The sequence below is a fragment of the Octodon degus genome, unplaced genomic scaffold (assembly GCF_000260255.1).
Source record: "Octodon degus isolate 3935 unplaced genomic scaffold, OctDeg1.0 scaffold00190, whole genome shotgun sequence".
Taxonomy (NCBI): Eukaryota; Metazoa; Chordata; class Mammalia; order Rodentia; family Octodontidae; genus Octodon; species Octodon degus.
In genome coordinates, this window is record NW_004524766.1 from 3,965,983 (window position 1) to 3,973,873 (window position 7,891).

The following is a 7,891-nucleotide window of genomic DNA, read 5'->3' on the forward strand; positions in this document are numbered from 1 at the left end:
GGAGCTGCTAACTATATGTATGTATACATAAGAAATATAAATATACATATACCATACATGTGGATCTACATTGTATGCATATGCATGCATTTATAGTATCCAATATTAGGCATAATGATGAATAAAATGTTTTCTGCATACACAGGTAACAGAAGTCAACATTTTCCCTGAAGCGCCCCTGAAAATCATCCCCAATTAATCAAAATATATTGAATAGATATATTGAATTCATGTATTCTCTGTGAAAAATCATGTCTCAAGAGATAAATAAAATGTGCTTCCTGATCTTTTGGATTCAAATGCCCAGTCATTGATAATTATTTCTGAAATAAAGAACTGGAAAATAAGAGCAGAGGGAGACTGTATCTGTCTGGAAGGATTAGAAACAATTTACTGATGGTAAATAACTATGTGTGGAATTAAGTTGCTGCAGGATTTAAAGCAGGAAATAAGAAAATCAGAACTATTTAGCTTCATGAATGATGGTTTACGGTAGAAAATGGTGGAAATGAGAACTCTGGTGGTCAACAACATTATTCAGTGTCTGGCTTTCTGCTCCACAGGGTGGGTTTGCACTTTCTCTTTTCTGTAGTAATTAGTTAGAGCCATGTGACCAGTTCTGGTTAGGGAGCCATGCATTGAAGTGACATTTCACTTCTATGTCACAACATTTAATTACCGGTGTGAAGCCTTCTGAAGTTCTTCCCCACAGGATGGAAAACAGCAACACTGATGACCATGGCCAATCTCTTCACCTGGATTTTTGAATGGATGCAAGAAATGGAGAACATCCTTTCAGACTTGAAATATTTTGCATGCAATTTGTGAGAAATAAAGTATTTAAAGACACAGATTTTGGGAGTTCTTTGCTGTTACAGTTTAACCTGGATTATGATAATGGGTACAGAAACAGCAAGATATCCCATACAATAGATATATGTGATATGCTCAATAGAAAAGCAATAAATAAGTTTGGAAGGATAAACAAGCCTATTTGCAAAGAAGCATGAATTCTACCTTAAAGAGTTTGGACTTCACTTTATAAGCAACAGAGAGCTGTTAAAAAGCTTTCAAACAGGGAAATATTATGAACAGAATTGTGCGTTAAGAAAATTAACCAAGCAGGATAGAGAATGCCTGGGAAGCAGAAAGACACTTAGAAGCAGGAAAACAAGCCATGCTATTGTGGAAAGCCCAGGAGTCATGGTGTTTAAACCAGGGTGGCAGCAGTAGGAACCGATTTGGCAGAACAAATGGAACAGTAATTTGCAGGTCTTGGCAACTGATGAGGCCCAAGGGACTTATAAATCATCCCAGGCTTTTGAGCCTGAATGATTGCTAAGATGGTGCCACCACCACCTACTCAAATAAGAAGCAGAGACAGAGGGACAAATTTGAGAAGCAGACGTGCAACTTCAGGTCAAGTGTGACGGCCAGCTGGTGATGTTCAGCAGGCAACTGGAAACCAACCAAATGTAGATTAGAGAATCATTTGAGATATGAAACCATGACATGAAGGAGATTCGGGGGTGGGGGAGAGAGAGAGGAAGGGAGGGAGGGGGGAGAGAGAGAAAGAGAGAGGGAGAGAGGAAGGGAGGGAGGGAGACAGGGAGAATACAAAGAAAACTAAAGATAAGCATATAAGCCTTTGGGGAGTTACAATTGGGTAACAAAAAAGGAAAAAAATAAACACATTAAGAAAGGTACATTTCCTCCAAGTAAGTAGAAGGAAAGTCAAGCAAGGAAAATGAGTGATTTACAACACCAAATATAAGGACAAAATTAAAATGATGAACATTTTTAAATCTATTAGATATAGTGACTTTTAATGGCATAGTTTCATGTTATAACTTCAGGAGGAATCTAAAATTCAAAAAATTGAGAAGCAAGAAGTAAAAAGCAGGCACTGCCATTTCTTTTTTTTTTTTAATTTTTGTATTTTTTTTGGTGGAACTGGGGATTGAACTCAGGCCCTTGTACTTGCCAGGGAAGCGCTTATTCTACTGAGCCATCTCCCCGGCCCCTATTTCTTTATAAAATAGAAAAATAATTGAAAGGAATAAAGTAAACTATTACATAAGATCTGATGTCTCTCAAAAATATTTTCAGTAAAAATACAAACTGCAATATTATGTATGTATGTATGTATATATATATATATATATATATATATATATATCAATATAAATACATTGAAAGGATGACTATAAAATTAATGACAGTGGCTATATCTGGGAAAATTGCAGAGCATCTATATACTGTTTTAGAAAGAGCAATGTTGTGGTCCAGTGGGAGAAATAATCGCCCACGTTTTCAGGATTCAAATGATGGGTGTGTGTCAAAATCAGCGAATTATCTCACTGCCTTGGGGAAGCTTCCTTAGCCTCATTGTACCTCTGTTTCTTCATCCATAAAATGCAAGGAATAAAGATTTCACTGTTGAAAGTGACAATTGAGATTGTGTATGCAGTTATGACTGAAAAATCCTCATAACTGTGACAAAGGACTTAAACAACATAAACTATGTCTACCAAGTTGGCACCCATAAAGGAATTTCTAACTCTTTCAGAAGGTGCAAGTGTGTTGCTTAGCTATTGCAACCAGTACATGCATTGTCTTCCTTGCAGAATTGTTTGTGTTTTTCCTGGTTTTTTTATAAGGCCTCCAAGGACCAGCCACAAATTCACCACTTGACTTCCTGCCCTTGAGAAGGGCCTGTCATGGAGACACAGCTCAAGTTATACTTGCCCAAACAAGGACTCTCCCACAGTGATCCCGCCACGCTGCATATTTATATTCCTACACCTGGGATTAGGCTGGTAAGTGCTACCTGTTTGTGCCAGGGCTGCTCAAGTTCCTTGGGACATGGCAGTGAACAAAACTGAGTGTGTTCTTCCACTCGGGGGCCTTTCATTTTAGATGTACCAGTAAACCAACATGTTATAGTCTAAAATTTGTTCTAAGAAAACATGTCAAACTGTGCTCATGAAAACTGTAGAATAAGTACTAAAATAAAATAATATAAAATAAAATAAAGTATCTCTGTAGATTTGAAATTGAGTACATTTCTTCAACTAAACTTGTCTCTACACTTTTCCAGGTCTACTATTCAATGATGCACTCACCATTAGGAGCAGGAACGTGCTTCTCCAATGATTAGAAGCACTCTCACAATGCTTTGTATCGCTTCTGGGATGCATGGAATCGCACTAAATGTTCTGCATATATGCGCAAATTTCTTGCAGTGCTCAAGCTAACCCTTCTCTTGCCTGTTCTAAGCATGAGGAAACAGAGGCTCATGACATCCATGAGTAGGTGACCAAGCCTGGGCATGAATATAGAAGTGATTCCTGTCACCATGGCAGACACTGTCACCATGGCAGACACTGTCAGTAAGACTGGAACACTCTTATCATAACCAAAAGCTACAACTCTTGTTGCATATGTCCTGCTTTACCTTGATCTTAACCATCCAGCAGAAAAGTATAAAAACGAAGTATAAGAAGTAAAGCCATGCTGTTATGTTGAGCTGTAGAGGACTCAGGTCAACAATTTCTGACATTGCCAGTCAAGCCGAAGACCCAATACTATTATGGACTACTGGACTCTTAGAATATTTTGCTGAGTTTACACACCTATAATATTCAAATAACAGAGCTTAACAAAAAAAGGGTATACAGATGAATGTCCATTTTGTATCTGTGTATTCAAAGTGGTTAGGATAGATATATAGTTACATTCTCTTAATGAATAGACAGATTTGTTCTAATGGTGTTTGTAAATAGGATATCATGTCCGCATCTTGTACAGCAATTAACCACTAGGGTGAATGTATGCAATGTGTTAATTATTAAAACTGTCCTACCAATTTGATTTGAAATTGTCTCATTGCTATTTGTTTACCAATAAAATTATGGAAAACAAAGACTGGAACACTCACCACCAAGATCATGTGCTTCCACAATCAAAATACTATCCAGTAATATCTATGAATTTTTATCTGGGGTACTCTAAATTTAATTACATCTTGAGTGCTCTAGAACCCAGTTAAATTAAATATTCCTTTCTTTCATACTTGGTCCTCAGCTGAAATTTTGAGAGGTCTGTAGACTTGTTCACTCCCAGTAGTAGAACTATTAGTTTCCTGTCCCTAACCCCATAGCTGCAACCTTATTACTGCCTGCCTGACAGAGCGAAACACTCTCAAGAAAAATCCCCCAGAGAAATCTGGCATTGCAAGAGACACTTACTTTCCCCCCAGAGACCATCTGTGCCCATTTCATCCTGGCTTACATCTCCATTTGCCTCAGTCATCAACAAAAATTCACTGCTCCTGGGCCATTCATAAACATTCAGAGTGTTTTTCACATGTCCCCGTATCTCACCCAATACTCCACTCTGCTACAGTGCCAACATCCTTTAAAGTGTCCTCAGAAAGTTATAGCCTACCATTAGCAAAACCTATACTCTGACCATGGATTTTTGAACAATCCATTTATTGTAATATTCTAACAAAATTTGCTTTTCCACACAATTTCTGATTCTCCTGCATCTCAGCTGGTAACTGTTCTCATGCCCATATACCACAGAACTCTCAGCCTGAAAGTCAAGTATCTACTTGAAAACAGAAGAAACAACTTGAAAACAGGGAATACAAACATACGCTTTGAAGGCTTTTGCTCTAGAAAAAAGTAGAAAAATTAAGAAGCATGCAGAAAGAGATGAGAACCCAAAAGTCTTTGCTGTTATTTTATCACTTTCTTATCTACCTTTGCTTTTCTAAGTTCTTTCAAAAAACCTTTGCCTTCCCTTAAAAACTCCAACATTTTCAGCTCAGGCTATCAGATTATGACATATTTTGGAGGTTGTATACTAATATTTTGTTTATTCATTCTAATTCCTTGATATAAATGCAGGTAGAGTATAGTATTAAGATAGCTTTATATTACTATAAGAAATATGCAAACTACATCAACTTAAAAAGAAAAAAGGTTGATTTTGATGCAGACTTGGAGGTTTGTGTCTAGGACTGATTGGCACCGCTACTTTGGGCCTGTGATGGCAACAGTATTCATGGCCTGACATTCATGATGAAGCAAGCAGCTCATCACATGGAAACTAGGAAGGAAAGTGAAAGAAAAGGAGGGCCCAGGGTTCCCATGCCCCTTCAAAAGCAGCTGTAAAACTCATAAAACCTCCCACTAGCCTCACAGCTGAAATGTTTTCACCTCCTCCTAATCCCAAGCTTGGCCTGAGCCATTTACACTTGGACCTTCAGAGGACATTCAGGACTTTCACTATCCAAAATACTGATATTAGCATGGAGAGGAAGCCCAGCTACATAAGCACGTGCCTGGCAAGCACCAAGTCCTGAGTTGGATCCATGGTAATGCAAAAAAAAATAAAAAATACAGATATTCCACAATAACAACAGTTCATAATTATGATCAGCAATTCAGAATAACAATGTCTTTTTTTGTAAAGTTCTGAGCATGTTTATAGAGCCTTGATTTTTTTTTCCTTTGGTAAAGTGCATCTTGTTTAGTCCATACCATAATTTTTGCTGATTGTACTGTACAGTACTGGAGTTTTATATTATACATTATGATATTACATCTAAGCTCTATAAATAAAAGCAAAGTCATCAAGCTGGAGTTTCCTTTGACTATTTCTTTGTTCTAAATATTGCACATGTGATAGACAACTCCTTATTTGGTGATCAATTCAGTTAAAGACCTAGTTGCAGGAATGGACTCTGTCATTAAATGAGGAATGAACGTCTGGGTGGCAATGTTAAAGAGAGAAATGGAAGAGACAACTTGAAAACGGGGAATACAAACATATGCTTTGAAGGCTTTTGCTCTAGAAAAAAGTAGAAAAATTAAGAAGCATGCAGAAAGAGATGAGAACCCAAAAGTCTTTGCTGTTATTTTATCACTTTCTTTTGATTTTTCATGATGGAACAACTACCAGCATGTTTGTTGTGGGGGAGAAATTATTCTGTATGGGTGAGGTGGGGGAAGAGAGAGAAAACCAAAGTCTCTAGACTTTATCCTTGAATTGATGAATAAGGAATCTAATGCATAAGAGGGGCAGTTGCCTTTAGCATCTAGCTCATTTCTTTCTTAACTGTGATTCGATTTAGTAATTTTAGGATGGCTGCATATGCTTACTCAAAACTCTTGCCACCATTCTAACTGAATATCTTATCTTTCCCCATATTAGCCATCAACTCTCAAAATTTATCCTACACATTGTAATAAAATCAGAATTTGTAAGTATAAACTTTATGTGTCCACATTCCAAAAATTCTTTTACCTCACAGGGACCCAAAAATCTCTATAACATTCCCACATCCACACCCACAGGTCCACTTGTGCCCTGAATCAGATTACAGTCCATCACTTTTTTGGGTCACTTTTTTTAGGTTCTCCTTTCCTGAAGATCTCCTCTGCCTTCTGTGTACTCTTGGTAAATCTCTAGACTTGTGTAACTTTACATGAAAAGGGCTTGGTACAAAGATATGACAAACCTAAAACTACAGTGAAGACTTTGTGTGTGTGTGTTTAATTACAAATATTAAAAAGACTCACAACAAGGCAAAAATTCTAGCTGGTTCACTCCTTTTGTTGTCCTCTTTGACCATTTCACTTAGCTTTAAAATGCCTTCACCTACTCACTCTTAAGTAATGATGCTGCTTTTAACTTCAATGAGAAAATACACTTTGGAAACGAATCCTCCCACTTTAATGCAAATATTTCATGATACCTGTGACCTATTTCCTAATAAAGTGTGTGAAATGTCCCGATTTCTGACTGAGCCCAAACTTTCTGCATTGCGCTCATCTCTTGTCCTCACTCACGTCCCCTTACAGCAGTATCTCAGCCCTGCAAGCTGTGTCATTGCCATCAGCACACAGCAGTGTGCTCTGTCTCTCCGTGTGAGCTTGTATGTCGGTGTAGGTCATGGGTGAAGGTCATGGTCGGTGTAGGTCATGGTCGGTGTAGGTCATGGGTGAAGGTCATGTATAAAATTCAGGTGAAATTTTATTAAAGCCCAACTGAAACATCTTCATTAGTTACCTCTCCGTGATGCTAAGCCAATAATAGGTGAATAATTATCTCTTATTCCTTCTTTGCAGAATACAACAGAGGTTGTCATATCTATCTTCTTGGAATTCTTTTTTTTTTTTTACTTTTTCTTGGCACTGCTACTACTACTTGTTTAAGCCAGCGATGGTGAACATGTCAGAGAATGTGTGTCCAAATTGCAACCCCAAACCCACTTATTTATCTCAAAGTGCCAACATTGTAATTAAACTTGAATACTGAAATTTTAGTTTAGGAAAAAAAAAACTCATATATTAACATCTTTGTTTTAAAGTAAAGCATGATAACAGAGTTTTCAATGGTACAAACAGCTTTTTCACCACAAGGAAAAGTTTGCATTTGGCATGCTTCTGCACAATTAATGTGACCTTTCCTTTTCTATGTGGGCTGCTAGCTTGTCCAACCTTGGCGGGAGTGCCTTGGCTCGCATGCTGACAGAGAAGGCTGTGGGCCCACTGTGGCCCACGTGCTGTAGGTTCACACTGCTGCTCACGGTGCTTCTGGCCTATACTCTCACTTTCTGTGCTGAGCTATCACCAGGACTCAGTGTTCTCTTTGTATCTACTTCCAGTCATGGCTTGGCTTTACCCATCCAGCTCCATGATTCTCAAACTTGAATCTTCAGTTTTAAATCTTTCCTTAAATGCAAGTGTTTTCATTGATTGCTACTTTTATACCTTGGCTGTTTCTTCTTCTTCTTCTTCTTCTTCTTCTTCTTCTTCTTCTTCTTCTTCTTCTTCTTCTTCTTCTTCTTCTTCTTCTTCTTCTTCTTCTTCTTCTT